The sequence below is a fragment of the Drosophila suzukii genome, chromosome 3 (genome assembly GCF_043229965.1).
Source record: "Drosophila suzukii chromosome 3, CBGP_Dsuzu_IsoJpt1.0, whole genome shotgun sequence".
Taxonomy (NCBI): domain Eukaryota; kingdom Metazoa; phylum Arthropoda; class Insecta; order Diptera; family Drosophilidae; genus Drosophila; species Drosophila suzukii.
This window is the reverse complement of record NC_092082.1, coordinates 58,300,575-58,316,078: the sequence shown is the minus strand read 5'-3', so window position 1 is coordinate 58,316,078 and position 15,504 is coordinate 58,300,575. Positions and strand designations below refer to the sequence as shown.

The following is a 15,504-nucleotide window of genomic DNA, read 5'->3' as shown; positions in this document are numbered from 1 at the left end:
TTAAGATCTACTGTACACCGCAGTACAGGATTTTCCCCGTATTTTCTCTGTTTCGGTCAGAACATGGTAGCCAACGGACAGGATTACGAATTGCTTAGGAATCTAGATTTGTTGACCGACGATGTGGCACTGAAAACACCTGACATGTTGCAAGTAGCACGCCAGCAAGCTAAAAAGATTATTTCAGAATCACATGCCGCAAATGCTAGGGTATATAATTTGCTTAGCCGAACCGTTCAATTGCACGTTGGAGACACGGTATTCGCTCGCAGTTTCGCCCAGAGTAACGCAGCGAAAAAGTTTAGTAGCAAACTTGCGCCTGTCTTTATCAAGGCATCGGTAACGAAAAAGATCAGTCCGACATGTTACGAGTTAGCGAACGAAGCAAATAAGTCCTTAGGAGTATACCATGTGAAAGATATCAGAACCTAAAATGTGCATATCATGGAGCTTACTGACCCTTTGTTTCTTTCAGTTAACTCCTCTGTGAGTTCAATCTCTTGCCGAGTTAACTGTGGTGTGGGGGCCAGTCGTAAATGGAAATATAAACTTTTGAGAGAAATTAGAGTTATTTTGCATGTAAATTCGCATATGTCTAACAGCTAAACGCAGAGTATAGCAGAGAGCAGCGAATATCGTCTAGCTGACCCGCTTACGCGTATAGACTGTCAGCATAACAGCCTCTCTTTCTCGCGCGCACCGAAAACGTGTGCAGGCAGAAAGGAGAACAGAATCTGGAAAGATCCCGTTAGGTGTGCTTAGCAACGCCGCAGCGTACAGCCAGCTTCTCGCGTCAAGAGTTCTCGTTCACTTCGTTTAAAACTTTGAATGAAAACGGACGTAAGGCTGCTGCCGTAAGTAGAATACAAACGGAAAATTACAGCCCACGCGGTTCGAATTCTGTCTAAGTGTGTGTGCACCAGCCAAGTCTACGCTAACAGGAGGATCATATATATTTTTCCACCCAACTACTGGTATTTACCAGTACACACACAAATTTAACCGCGTAGGCAGGCTATAAAGTGGCGTGTATTTCTATGTATTTTTTTTGTAATAGGAAAAGAAAGGAGGTTCTGTCGAAGCCGGCCGGCAACATCAGCGCCAGCGCGCCGTGATTGCGCCGTTTTTAATTTCGCAACCGGTCGGCCAAGACGAGACTTTTTTTTTGGGTGTCAGTTCAAGCCAACCTGCAACGGCGGGGTTGCCACCTGCGGACACGTGTCGCGCTAGGTGCCCCCTGCGATCAGCAAAGGCGCGAACATTCTGGAAGGTGACCGAAGCTACAGGTTGCCGCGAACGGCGTTAATCTCTGGCCCGGCATACCACCAACCGCATGCCACGTGCGGCCTTGTAAGAACCGCCCTAATCGAAGGAAGTCTACCTGAGTGACCACTGTGGCTTGTGCATAACCTCACCCACACGCGCCACGCGCGGCATCCACCGACCCAGCTCTGGCTAAGCCATAGAGCGATATTTTGGAGGGTTATGGTACTAGTACAGCGTCCATTTTTGGACCACTGATCGAAGCCGTGTTCATACTTGGATAAGGAAGTGAACGGATACCGGATGTGATTTTTGCTGCTACACCCACATCGCCTCACCAACACGCGCCACGCGCGGCAAAGGAATTCTCAGCTCTGGCTAGTCCAGTGAGCAGTATCTCGGAAGGCGTTTTGTAAGCGCAGCAGACCCGGCACTTCGCCCGTATTCGCCACGTGCGGCTTGCCGATGGGAAGAGCCTCGCCATAGGCGAATGTATTCGAAGGAGAGCAACAGACCCGGCACTTCGCCCGTATTCGCCACGTGCGGCTTGCCGATGGGAAGAGCCTCACCATAGGCGAATGTATCTGGAGGAGAGCATCGATTGACCAGACCTACTGTCTGGCATGCGAAGACGCAGATCCCTTCGTATGTAGTGAGCTGTCGGAGGCGCTAACTTTTGTGTAGTTTAACTTCGATCTATGTAGAGTAATTTTTCGGTACTAGCTTATGAAGCGTACCTTGGTATTGACTTAGATGTAATTTTTCTTTAAGTTCTGACAATGACCATCCGTACATTCCACATCACAGATCTTGTCAGAAATTGATATGATAACTTGTCTTAAAAGCATCCTTGCACAGCGTCTTCGATGGGCCCACCGAACCTGCATCGCCGGAGTTTTTCGTAAGTGAAATATTGTTATCACCATATTGATTTTCTGACATTTGACCCGTATATAAATGATATTATGATTATGCGTACCAAAGCAAACGGACGGTTATTCGGTCAGATTGAGTCTTGTTATATTTTGAGTTAAATTTGATTTTTTAAGATGAAAGAATTTAAGTTGTATTGAAATCATGATTGTAGTTTCTAATTTTCTTTTGTTAGTTGAAGTTGATAGTTCAACAATGGTTGAATAAATTTGTAACGCGGAATCGTGATTGATCTTGCTATGCCGCCGCTATATGAAGTAAAAATGTGAATAATGAATAAACATTGAATAAGGGATAACCGCAAACAATTTCACACGAGTTATCATGGTAGGGAGGGTACAGAAAGGGGCGGCAATATCATCGAGCCACCCTAACTCTTAATGTTTCCTGATTCGCTTGTGCCTTCAACGTCCGTCCGCGTGCCTTGAGTCCGTTTACACCCATTATTTTGTTGTTCGATCCTTTTAGATTACCGCTTAGTGCACTTAAAACTTTTTTCGCGTAGTACGGTGCGTGTTATAGAGAAGACTAGGAAGATCCCACGACAATCCGACGAGCTTAGCACCGAGCAATGCTAGAAGTGCACGAACCCGAATCTTCCTATACACTAGGTTATCCATAGTCTAGTGAACGCAGGCCTGAAAACCCTAGCTGTCTACTACAAATTCGAGAATTTGTTTATAAATTTCATAAGTGGTACCGTTTCACGGGTTGGATAACTCTCCCCCTTCTAAAATGGATCGTCCCAATTCAATATGAAATTCATTTAATTGATCTCTTAATTCTGTTAAAAAATGTTCTTGGTTAATAGATTTTTCAGGTTCTGGCCGTTGTTTTTTGGTTAAAAATAATACAGAATTTTTGTATTTTATAAGTAAAAATAAAATAGGTAAAAAAATCAAATATATAATGATTAAAGTTAAAACAAGGAAGAACGCTATAGTCGAGTACCTCGACTATCAGATACCCGTTACTCAAAGGGATAATGGAGATATGCAAGCAGCAAAGCGAGATTAAAATGCGCCACCTACCGGCGGTAGACAGATTTAAGCGTTATGGGCGTTAGAGTGGGCGTGGCAAATTTATTTTTGGATCAATCGATAGGTATTGACGACACCAATACATTTCAGTTAAAATTTTTTATCTAGCATGCAAATTGTGGGCGTCACAGGATTTCGCGGTTTGTGGGCGTTTAAGTGGGCGTGGCAAACTTTTTTTTAGGTCAATCGATAGGTATTGGTGAGAACAATACATTTCAGTTAAAATTGTCTATCTAGCATCAAAACTGTAGGAGTTACAGTTTTGGGCGGATTGTGGGCGTTAGAGTGGGCGTGGCAGTCTACTGAAACAAACTTGCGCTGCGTAAGAAGCTCAGGAATCTGTACGCCAAATCTCAATAGCCTAGCTCTCATAGTTTCCGAGATCTCAGCGTTCATCCGGACAGACAGACGGACAGACGGACAGACGGACATGGCTAGATCGACTCGGCTAGTGATCCTGATCAAGAATATATATACTTTATGGGGTCGGAAACGCTTCCTTCTGCCTGTTACATACTTTCCGACGAATCTAGTATACCCTTTTACTCTACGAGTAACGGGTATAAATATGAACGTAAGTGATATTTTAGTATTATTAATTTTAATGAAAGGATTTAAAATGTTTATATTATCTAAAGAAAGTTCTGAGTTATTTGATAATATGTAATCGGATATTTCATAATTTTTAAAGTGGTTCGTAGTTAAGTAGTTAAGAATTTTGTTTTCCAAATTGGTATATAAAATATTATTAATTTCGGTTATACCAGTAAATGTTATCAAAATATGAAATTTTTTTCTCTTATTTTTTTACAAGTGGATTTCTCACCATTTAACAAGCGGGTAAAACAAGTTTTTTCATTATTTAAAGTGCAATAATTATTAAAAACTTTGTTCTTAAAGTTAGACATTTCATAAAACATATTTGCGCATTTTGCGACTTGATTGCTTAATACTAGTTTCCTATCGATTTGGGAAATCGCTCTAGCGTGATATATTTCGCATCTGTTTTTCATTATTGGGTATTTTATATAAATTATTAAAAGTTCTTTATGCAGTGCGATTTTAAAAACAGAGATGTCCATTAAGTCAGAAATAATTACTGGTTTTTGTTCATGTTTTAATAATTCCATGATGTCATCATTGTTTAATATTTTGGTATTAAAAACGTCAATTTTTGCTAGTGTGATTGTGTCAATTAAATTTTGCAGATCAAATGTTAATATTCGTAAGCGATGTTTTCGCAATGGTAAATCTTGATTAATAAAAACATTTTTAAAATCATCAGAAAGAGATTCTATTTCTTTGAACAATTTGGAATTGAAAAAAAATTGCTTATTAATATATTCCATTAATTCATCGATTAATTCTGCATTTTAATAAAATCATCATGATCCCGAGATCCAGCTAACCATTTCCACACAGTGCCTATCTCATTTATGCACTTTTTGATCTAGTTGATATTAATTGTGATAAAATTAAATCGATTACTTCTATGTCATATTTAATTTCCCATTGTGACCTTTTATAAGTATCCCTTTTTATATTATCTGATTTCAATTTTATTATTTCTTTATAAAAACTTAAGTTAGTTACGTAAAATAATTCTGCGTATGAATCTTACGTCAATACGTCTTTATTGTCCTTGAATAAAAGATACTCGTGACTTGTTTAGTCAATTATTTCTGATTTTGTTAATAAAATAAGGTGTAGTATGAGCACCTGATAAAACATTTTCTGGAAAAGGTAAAAAAAATAACACATACATTTTTTGAATTTTATATTATCTTTGTGATTAATTCTATTTCTATGGTTGATTACTATTTTGTAAATAATTATTATTATATCTACCTTGATTATTATTTGCCTTCCAATTACACCAGTTTACAAAAAAAAATTGATGAAATACGCCTTTCAGGAAACCTTTGTTTTCCGGTAAGATACATCTCCCTGATTAAGAAAAGGGCACTTAAAATTTTTTCTATGGTACTAATTTTTTTTAAGTGTAAAAAACGTTTTTCGCACTTTTTTATTTTCTAACTCGAGTTGTGATAAACCGAATTCGGTCATCAAAGACTCATTTTACAGGTAATAGAATGCCCTTTAACTTTCTTATACACATCATTAAGTTCCATTCATTAGTTCAAAAGCTACTCTTCGTCAAAGTTAAAAAATTTGGAAAAAAATCAAAAACGCTGGCATAAATGGCTTCTTTAAAAATACACGCGTAAAAACCGAAATTAGTTTTATGTTGTTTTCTTGAAGACTGAACCATAACGGAGAATATGCGCCATTGATCACGACAATCCGTTGGTAAATCGATTTTTAACAGATTTTTAAACGTATATACCCAAGTTCAGTATTCGGGAGCAGCGGCCGTTAAACTTTATTTTAAATTTTCAGTGTTGGGGAACGTAAGAATTTGATGCAAGTTGTGATGCATAACGTCAGTTTCCTTGCTATTAGCGCTGGGCAAGCTAAAAAGTATGCGATTGCAGTTACGAGGAAATCATTTTCATATATTTTTAGCAAGGAAACTGACGTTATGCATAACAACTTGCACCAAATTCTTACGTTCCCCAACACTGAAAATTTAAAATAAAGTTTAACGGCCGCTGCTCCCGAATACTGAACTTGGGTATATACGTTTAAAAATCTGTTAAAAATCGATTTACCAACGGATTGTCGTGATCAATGGCGCATATTCTCCGTTATGGTTCAGTCTTCAAGAAAACAACATAAAACTAATTTCGGTTTTTACGCGTGTATTTTTAAAGAAGCCATTTGTGCCAGCGTTTTTGATTTTTTTCCAAATTTTTTAACTTTGACGAAGAGTAGCTTTTGAATTAATGAATGGAACTTAATGATGTGTATAAGAAAGTTAAAGGGCATTCTATTACCTGTAAAATGAGTCTTTGATGACCGAATTCGGTTTATCACAACTCGGGTTAGAAAATAAAAAAGTTCGAAAAACGTTTTTTACACTTAAAAAAAAATTGGTACCATAGAAAAAATTTTAAGTGCCCTTTTCTTAATCAGGGAGATGTATCTTACCGGAAAACAAAGGTTTCCTGAAAGGCGTATTTCATCAATTTTCTTTTGTAAACTGGTGTTATTATTCGGCTGCCGATTGTAATTAAGTTTTTTCTGGAGTTAATCGATGAATCAACATCCATTGGCTCGAGGGCTTGTTGCTTTTGATTGTTATTTTGATTATCATTTTGCCAAAAATTTTCCTTTTGTGGCCAATTATAATTCTGGTTATTACTCCAATTATTTCGCATTTTATAAGTATTATTGTTCTGTCGTTTTTGATCAAATCGTAAGTTGTTTCCCTGATATTTTTTTTTTCATTTTTAAATCCATTAAATCTGTTTGCAAATTGAGCACGGAAATTGTTTGATTCTTATTCTTGGACCTTTGCCAAAGCATTGGGTAAATCTGGTGGATTTATTGAGAAAAGAGTTTCTAAGATAGATCCATTAAGCCCAGATATTAATATTCGTAAAGCATTGCTCCTTATTGTTTTGTTTGTTTCCGTATGTCATTACGGTTTTGTTTATTAGTAGTGTCATTTTTTTATTGACTTCATTATAGTATTCTGTAACTGTCATTCGTCCTGAGGATACTTTGTTCTGACTCGAGAATATGTATTGGTCGTTTATCGCTATATATAAAGTCCAATCTAGATAAGATTGCTCGAAAGTTTAAAACGGTGCCATGATTGGTAAGAGCATCATGCGCAGCTCCCAAAATTTTATTTCGTAAAATTGTTAAGGCGATAAAATATTGTTCACTTTGAATTTTATAGAGACTCATTACAGTTTCTGCGGCTTCCCTCCAACCTACATATTGTGTTGGATCCCCCGTGAATTTCGGTAAAGATTTTACCACTTCAAGTGTTGTATCGCATTATATAGTTGAGTCGATTGCTTGTATTAAATAATCCTCCACAGTGTTTGCATCTGTTCTAAACCTTATATTTTCCTGCTCACTTCATTTAATTGAACATTTATCAGTCTATTTATTAATTCCACTGTTAGGCCGCCTGCTGTGGCTATACTACCTGCAGATAAATTTGGTGCTGAGCCTCTGGTTGTCATTGTTAAATTTATTTCACCAAAGCTATTTATTAAATCTTCGAGATTGTTTCTCGATATTTTTTATTAAATCGCAAATCTATCTGACTTTTTATCAACGTTTAAATCTTATATTATTATACCCGTTACTCGTAAAGTAAAAGGGTATACTAGATTCGTCGGAAAGTATGTAACAGGCAGAAAGAAGCGTTTCCGACCCCATAAAGTATATAGATTCTTGATCAGGATCACTAGCCGAGTCGATCTAGCCATGTCCGTCTGTCCGGATGAACGCTGAGATCTCGGAAACAATAAGAGCTAGGCTATTGAGATTTGGCATGCAGATTCCTGAGCTTCTTACGCAGCACAAGTTTGTTTCAGCAATGTGCCACGCCAACAAACCGCCCAAAACTGTGGGTCCTACAGTTTTGATGCTAGAATAAAAATTTTAACTGAAGTGTTATGTTCTTATCAATACCTATCGATTGACCCAAAAAAAAGTTTGCCACGCCCACTCTAACGCCCACAAACCGCCCAAGCCTGTGACGCCCACACTTTTCATGAAATGTATTGGTCTTGTCAATACCTATCAATTGATCCAAAAGAAATTTGCCACGCCCACTCTAACGCCCATAACGCTTAAATCAGTCTACCGTCGGTAGGTGGCGTATTTTAATCTCGCTTTGCTGCTTGCATATCTCCATTTCCCTTTGGTCACTTTAGCTGAGTAACGGGTATCTGATAGTCGAGGTACTCGGCTATAGCGTTCTTCCTTGTTTTTCTTAAATTCCCTGATCTTAAATTATAATCTTTAATTTTTTATTATTGAAAATTAATTTCTCACGAGACTGTACCGATGGGGTCTTCCTTCTGTGAGGTTGTGGGTTGATCTTCCGTCCTGGATTCAGTAAGATTAATGGCGATAGAATGCCCTTCCTTCCTTCTTTGATTTTTCTTGTTTCGGCGTGTTGTGATTTTGTTGTTGTTGTCAGAGCTTGTTTGTTTAAATGTTTTAGTTTAGTTCGTTTCTGTTTTACATAATTTTTTGCTTTATTTCGTGTTCTTGTATTTTTTTTTGGTTTAAGGTTTTAATTCACCTTTAAATGGATTATTTCATTTACTAATTTCCATTTAATTGTTGTTAACGATCACTGTCACTTTGTTGTGTTGTTTGGCGGATTTTTTAATTTCTCCACTGGAAATGTTAAGTTGTTGGCCGCGCGAGCTCCGTTTATATTTAACTTATTTTCCATTAAACAATTTTTGGAATTTTTTTAACGCGTCCCCACGTTGGGCGCCAAAAAAATTCGTCGTTTGTAGATGATTTAAAAAAATTTATTAATTATTTTAAAACTCGGGTGTTAAACCTTTATTCTTAATACACAATTAATACAAGACGCTTTTAGAACTTGTGAACCGATCGCGGTCTCGGACAAAATAGGACTGCCTTCTTAATTCTAAAAATTTATCCAATGAACCTCGGCCAAAAGCTTTTCTTTCTTAAGCTTTCAGAACTTTAATTTATGTTTAGAATAAAAGCTTATGCTGAAACTCGCATCTCGTTGTGAAATGAAATTATGCTGACCGATGCAATTTGATTGAAAATCGAAACGCAATATGATTTGAACTAAGAACGCAATACTGTGGGCTTTGAACGAAAGAGTTTGGGCTTCGAACGGAAGGTTGTGTTTACTTTACGATTGGTTTATTTATCTTAGCAGGACGGTCAAGCGCGGCCCTCGAAGTAAGGCAGAATCTTTAACAAAGGCAAGAAACATAGTTGAAATTGAATTCGATAATTTGTTTATAAATTCCATAAGTGGAACCGTTTCACTGGTTGGATAACTTGCATGCCTATAGTATGTGGAATTCCTGCAACAACCCTTCAGTTCCAAAAAAAAAGTTTCACTTGTGAATCACCTTGTGAATCCCGTGGGACATGTCCTCTTGCACAAGTGAAGAACAAGTGACGCTCCATATAGAAAATTGTATGGGATGTCCGCATTTTCACAAGTGAAAATTCAAATGAAAATTTTTCGAAGTCCCACGGGATTTCACTTGTTCCTTATACTCATTTTTCGTATGGCCTATCACGTGCCGGTGATACGTCCCAAGTGAAATCACTTGTGAAAATCAAATTTTTTCCATGAGTTTTCACTTATGAAATCACTTGCAAGTGACACGTCCCAAGTGAAATCACTTGTGAAAATCAAAATTTTTTTTACTTATAGAATTTAAAATACATAAATTTGTATATACTTTTAAATATATTTTAATTAAATAATGTTATTTAGGTTTTAGGTTAAAGAACAATTATTGTTAGTAAGCCTAATTTTATGTTACGTTAATTTGCTTTTTACATTGGTCATCGCCTTCCTTAAACCTTTGTCCGGGTCCTCCGAATCCTTGGCCAACGCTCCTGATAAAATTTATGGTCATATGCTTAAAAAATGCGTTTTATTTGTTTATTTGCATATTTACCTTTTAGAGCTGTGTTTACACCCTTTGCAGGATTTTTATTGGCGCAAAACATTTCATCATCCACTTTCGGCTTACGGAACCCATTGAATACCTTAATACTTTAAACTAAGATCAATGCACAACATCTTCAACTTAATGAAACACTTACCTGACTTTATTATTTTCACTTTAAAAAACGAAAGAAGTAAATCTTCTGCGCACAATTTAAATGGCTTGCTTCCCTTTCAATAACTCAAACAGAATGAATGATTTCTTTTGTTTTCTCTTCGCAGTAGGCGCGTGCCACTGCACCTATACCCTTTCAAAAGCGAAAAATATCCGACTACATAACTTTTACTTTTTTTAGTAAAAATAATAAAAAGGAATTCTTCAAAAATGGTACTATTAAAATGTTTTAAATATTTCAATAAATTTTAACGAACTAAATTTCTATAACTTAACTAAAAAATTATATTGTAATATTAATGTATAATACGTAAGCATAACATTAAAAGTAAATTCAATTTACTTAATTTTACTATAATCAAATAATTTACTTTTATAAAACAATATTAGTTGTTTTTTTTTTCGATATACAATAATGCTCCTAAAATATTAGGGCACTCACATGTCGCTGCGCCACGAAAATTTTTCCGCCGAAACATTAGTCGCTAGCCGGACATAACGGAGAGACTCAAAAGAAATAACGGACCTGCCGAAATTTGTCTCTGAGAGCGCCGAGTGCAGGCAGATTATAAGACAAAGAAAGAGAGGGAAGCTCCTAATATCTGCCTCTCTTTGTTGCACGATCGTTTTCGTAGGCAGTCTTCTACACTGCGCCGACTTCTCTGCTGACGTCAACAGCGGCACAGCGTTTTAGGCACAAAAAAAAACAAAAAAGCTTTTTGCCTTGAGCCATGTCACCGCGTCCCTAATGCAGAACTGAAGGGAAAGCTTAGATGTTTTTGGTTAAAAATCGAGATTTCATACAAAATTGAGAAATCTTGGCTTCAAGAAACCAATATTTGTAGCAGTTGACTTTCGTTCGGAGGAGTAAGTTTCAATAGTTTATGATTGGCTACTTCCGGCTCCATAATTTCAAGGTTCGTTAAATGAATCCTTTCTGTATTAAGAAAGATCTCATTCAGCCGTTTGCTATCTTTTGTTTGTTCGCAAGATTAGGTGTTTTTATGAATACCACCTTTATCAAGTTGGTCGACATTGACCGGATTTTCATCTTTCGTTAGCTCACGAGGCGGATTAGGTCCTGCATGATCTCTACCTTTTCTACTAAATAGGTTTGATTTCTGTAGCACAAAAGGATTCTTTCTTGAGTCAGAGGATTATTAGGGCCTAGTCTAAGACACTTAGTCATTAAGCAGTGATATTGTCCAGCCCCCAAATTTAAGTCAATGGGTTCAGGTTGCCGAAAGTCTAGATCTGCTTACTTCAGTTCCTCGGGGATGAAAAGATCGATTGTAATCGGTACTGAGGGTTGCTTTGTAATGAAGTTGGTAACAATAAATACTTCTACTAGTGTTTCAAAACTAGATGTACACGACGAAAGCTTTAGTATTGCCATCCTCCTTGAGATAAGACTCACCTGTGATCCGGAATCTACTATTACAGCGCGTCATGTTTGTAATAAACCGGTTGTCCCCTATAATGAACTGAACGGCGCAAAGAGAGAGCAAAATGAGCGGCTATTGCTTAATTAACAATTTAAGCAACTTCTTCTTTTTGTCTCCCCCTCTTTCTCTCCAGTAAACTACCAATTTCAATTATCTAATGCCGATTAGGTTAATCTAACAAAATCACCTCTTAGCGACGTAAAAATCTAGGGACGATCCCACCTTCAACAAACAAAAGTTCTGATATCAACTTTTACTGAGTCACTGAGTTGTTTAATTTTGAAGATAGCCATTGCTTTACTGTCAACCAATTCGAATAATTTTACTAATATGGCTGATACAGTGCTATTTATTTTAGTCCGCTTTTTTTTGCCATTTACATTAATAATTGGTAAGCATTTTATATATTATATTTATTAAAAATAATGATTTGTTATTTTAATCGTGTAGTGTCATTGGTGCGACCGGTTGGAATATCTTTTTTTTATCTTATGTTGTTTTTTGTGTCACCTTGGCTTCTGCAAACCAAGAGCTTAAGGCAACAAGCTTTATTAAACGCATTTATGATTTTTCTTTGTGTTATAGGTACACTTTGCCTAATCGGCCACCTTTTAATTAATTTGATAAATTTATTTTTTATTGACTTAAGCTCCAAAAAGTCAATTACGATTATCTTACGACAAATTGGGTTCTTGTATTTTAATGGACTGAGGTAACATTTTAATCCATTTCCTATTTTAAAAATAACCGTATATTTTAGTTTTGGTTCTATTGCGCACTGGATACTTCCTGATATTTTTGTTCTTTTGGAAACAATCGTCTATTTCATTTATTCTAAGGTATACAATAAAAGACAAAAGAAACTTTTTTTGGATGATAGCTATGCTATCAGTAAGGAAAGTAAGGAGCTAAGAGGTGTATTGAAAATTTCTGAAATGAATCGGCAGTTAATCATTGTGTATATTCAATCCGTTTTAAAGACATGTGAGCTTGAAATATCAAAAAAAAGACAACATATGTATTATTTTGATCTACAGCACCTTTTTTTACCCTTATTGTGATTTACTTTGCTGCAACTTTAAGACCATCATTGCCTGGAAGCCTATATTTCTTAATGTTCATCATAGCTGGCACTTATTGGGCGCTTTATCGCCAACTGCACCGGTGAATATTCCGCTTTAAATTGAACTAACACGTAATATTTATTTATTTCAGGGGTATGTACTATCCTCTGATTTTTATGATTGTTGCACTTTTGGTACATGTAACATGTTTATTTGCTTTTCAACTATCAGTCCTGCAACAATCAGATAATTATAATACAATATGGACCAGGTAAGTACTTTGAAGATTCTTCAAAAAATGTTTATTGATGTGGGTATTCAAAGGCATTGTTCGGCTTATTCACTGGAGCAATTCTATCTCAGACTATAGGATTCTACTATCAAAACCGATAGGTCAGCTGCTGTAAAAATAGGATCAAGTATAAAAACTAAAAAAAAAATTAGCTTACGAATAAAAACTTGTCCTTGCAGACAATTTAGAGCTGTAAGCTAATAAGAAAATCAAAACTAATACATTAGTGTCTTAATTAATCTGTTGCGACCAATAACGATGCTACTTATAAATAGTGACAAAACTTTATGAGCATAAAAAAAAACTCCACCGATACAATACAACTAAAAACACCTACAAGCTTTTTCAGCACCAATATATTTTAAAGTCATAATAAAAGTGTCGGATTTTACGGCAAAACACTATTATCAGCCGCCAATTTTAAACCTATTTATAAGTTAATTTTAAAATCTTCGAACAAGAAAATCAGCTACTAAAATTATTTGAGCTATAATGTTTAAAGTTGACGTTTAAAGGTTAAAGTGACCTTGCCTTTCGTTCAAAAAAAGTCCAAGTAAATAATATATATTTTTCTTTCATTCTAAGCCTTTAATAAATACATTAGTACAATAGTGCCAACTGGCCTGATTAGCGAGTCTTGAGATTTCCCTGCCGACGCTCTGCTTACACCGACACTGCAAACGATCGTGCGCCTTCGGTATGGGACCTCGGAATACACACCCATCTACAAGTCTTATATTTCTTTTTATTTGTGTGAGCACCACTGCTCTAATGAATGAGGTGAATAATGCCGTGCAATAACCGCATGAGAAAGACTCATAATCTGTAATTAAATAAGTTTACAGGTTTATGGGAATGGAAGTTTTAATCCATCTTTTAAATGATAATAATAATGGAAAACTACTGGAGATAAACAGTGAATTGAGTTTTGATTCATATCTAAGCCCTATTGCTTTAATGTTGGCTTATTTTGCATCAACTCTAAGCCTTATAAACCGTTCACAATATGAGCTAAGGTCCAATACAATTCGTATGAATTTGGTACCCAAGCCCTATGATATTTATGCAAATTCTCAACATCTTAAGGAAAAGCATGAAGAAATATTGACTTACACGGAATCTTCAATGCTGGAACAGTTTTTTTATATGGTTTTTGATATTACATCATTTATCTATAAGAACAGCTATATTTTGCTAAATATTATAATGATGGTAAATAGTTTTCTGTTTGGACTTGTAAAAATATGCTATTTTATTTATTTAATTAAATCTGTGAAGCAGACCGCAAATTTTCAACTCTCTCTTAAGAAACAAACTTTAAATTTATCGTTGACTCTAGCTCAATGTTATATAATATTTATATATATAAGTTGCAGGTTGGATTTAGCAAAGTGCCACGCCCACACAAACGCCCAAAGCTGTGGCGCCTACAGTTTTAGTGATAGAATATAAATTTTGACTAAAATTTGACTCTGATCGCCCATAACTCTAAAACAGGGATGCTCAGCCCATAAGCACGCGGGTCACGTTCGCTTTTGTAAAGTCACAAATCATGCCTGTGGTCACATGCCCAAATTGAACAGGGCGCACTTCGATTCTTCTTTGTGTCACTGTCCATAACAGATGAGCGCGAGCCAAGCCAACAACAATTCCATTGAACTTTTTTTTGTTTCAGCTCACAATGCAAATTGTTGTTGAGTTGTTCTCGACTGTACACTTTATACCCGTTACTCGTAGAAAGTACGTATCAGGCAGAAGGAAGCGTTTCCGACCCCATAAAGTATATCTATTCTTGATCAGGATCACTAGGCGAGTCGATTTAGCCATGTCCGTCTGTCTGTCTGTCCGTATGAACGCTGAGATCTCGGAAACTATAAGAGCTTCAATACTGGGATTAGGCATGCAGATTCCTGAGATTCCTGCGCAGCGCAAGTTTGTTGCAGAAATGTGCCTAACGCCCACAAACCGCCCAAAACAGTGGCTCCTACAGTTTTGATGCTAGAATAAAAATTTTAGGTTATATGTATTGTTCTTATCAATACCTATCGATTGACCTCGCCCACTTTAACGCCCACAAACCGCCCACAAACTTCAAAAAATCGTACATTTGAACACGGGTATCTCGGAAACTATAAAAGATAAAGAAATGGGATCTTAGATTTAGATTTCGTATCCACTTTAACGCCCACAAACCGCCCAAGCCTGTGGCGCCCACAATTTTCATGCAAGATACAAAATTTTTGTATTTGCGCATAACGCTTAAATCTGTCTACCGTCAACATAACCACATATTGAGATCACTGGTAGGTGGCGCATTTCAATCTCGCTTTGCTGCTTGCATATCTCCATTTCCCTTTGGTCCCTTTAGCTGAGTAACGGGTATCTGATAGTCGAGGTAATCGACTATAGTTTTCTTCCTTGTTTTAGTTAAGTTTTTGATAGAACTTGTGATATATGTTTATTGTTGACCAGCGACGCGTGCATTTCGTTCGATTTGTGTCGGTAAAAGCAGTGATATATTGGATTATTTCGTAATAAATTTTAAATTTGAAAGGCAATGCCTTATTTGCCGCAACTTTTTGTTATAGTTAATTAAAAACAATCATTAAAGCCGTTTAACCAAAAATCGGGTAACGCCCGATTTCGCCCAAACTTTCAAGATCCACGTTATTTGGGGTCCTGATTACGGGAAAAATAGTCAAAGTTGTCGCAAATAACGGGACTATGGAAAATAACGGTAAAAAA

The 15,504-nt window shown here is 36.4% G+C and overlaps 2 long non-coding RNA genes across 5 annotated transcripts; one reads left to right on the top strand and one right to left on the bottom strand.

Annotated features, from left to right (window-relative positions):
• Window positions 1-9,578: 9,578 nt before the first annotated feature.
• LOC136117682 (uncharacterized) lies at window positions 9,579-11,366 on the bottom strand. Of its 3 annotated transcripts, XR_011604130.1 has the most exons (4): window positions 11,221-11,366; window positions 9,942-10,091; window positions 9,794-9,884; window positions 9,579-9,731 (listed from the first exon to the last, which is right to left on the bottom strand). It is a non-coding gene; the product is annotated as an uncharacterized lncRNA (long non-coding RNA). The 3 variants fall into 3 exon arrangements; XR_010655250.2 differs by having other exon boundaries at window positions 9,794-9,891; window positions 9,942-11,284; XR_010655248.2 differs by having other exon boundaries at window positions 9,942-11,284.
• Window positions 11,367-11,639: 273 nt separating this feature from the next.
• LOC118878989 (uncharacterized) lies at window positions 11,640-14,080 on the top strand. Of its 2 annotated transcripts, none has more exons than XR_011604132.1 (6): window positions 11,640-11,794; window positions 11,854-12,115; window positions 12,164-12,387; window positions 12,441-12,567; window positions 12,619-12,738; window positions 13,605-14,080. It is a non-coding gene; the product is annotated as an uncharacterized lncRNA (long non-coding RNA). The 2 variants fall into 2 exon arrangements; XR_011604131.1 differs by lacking the exon at window positions 13,605-14,080 and adding an exon at window positions 12,792-13,569.
• Window positions 14,081-15,504: the final 1,424 nt, after the last annotated feature.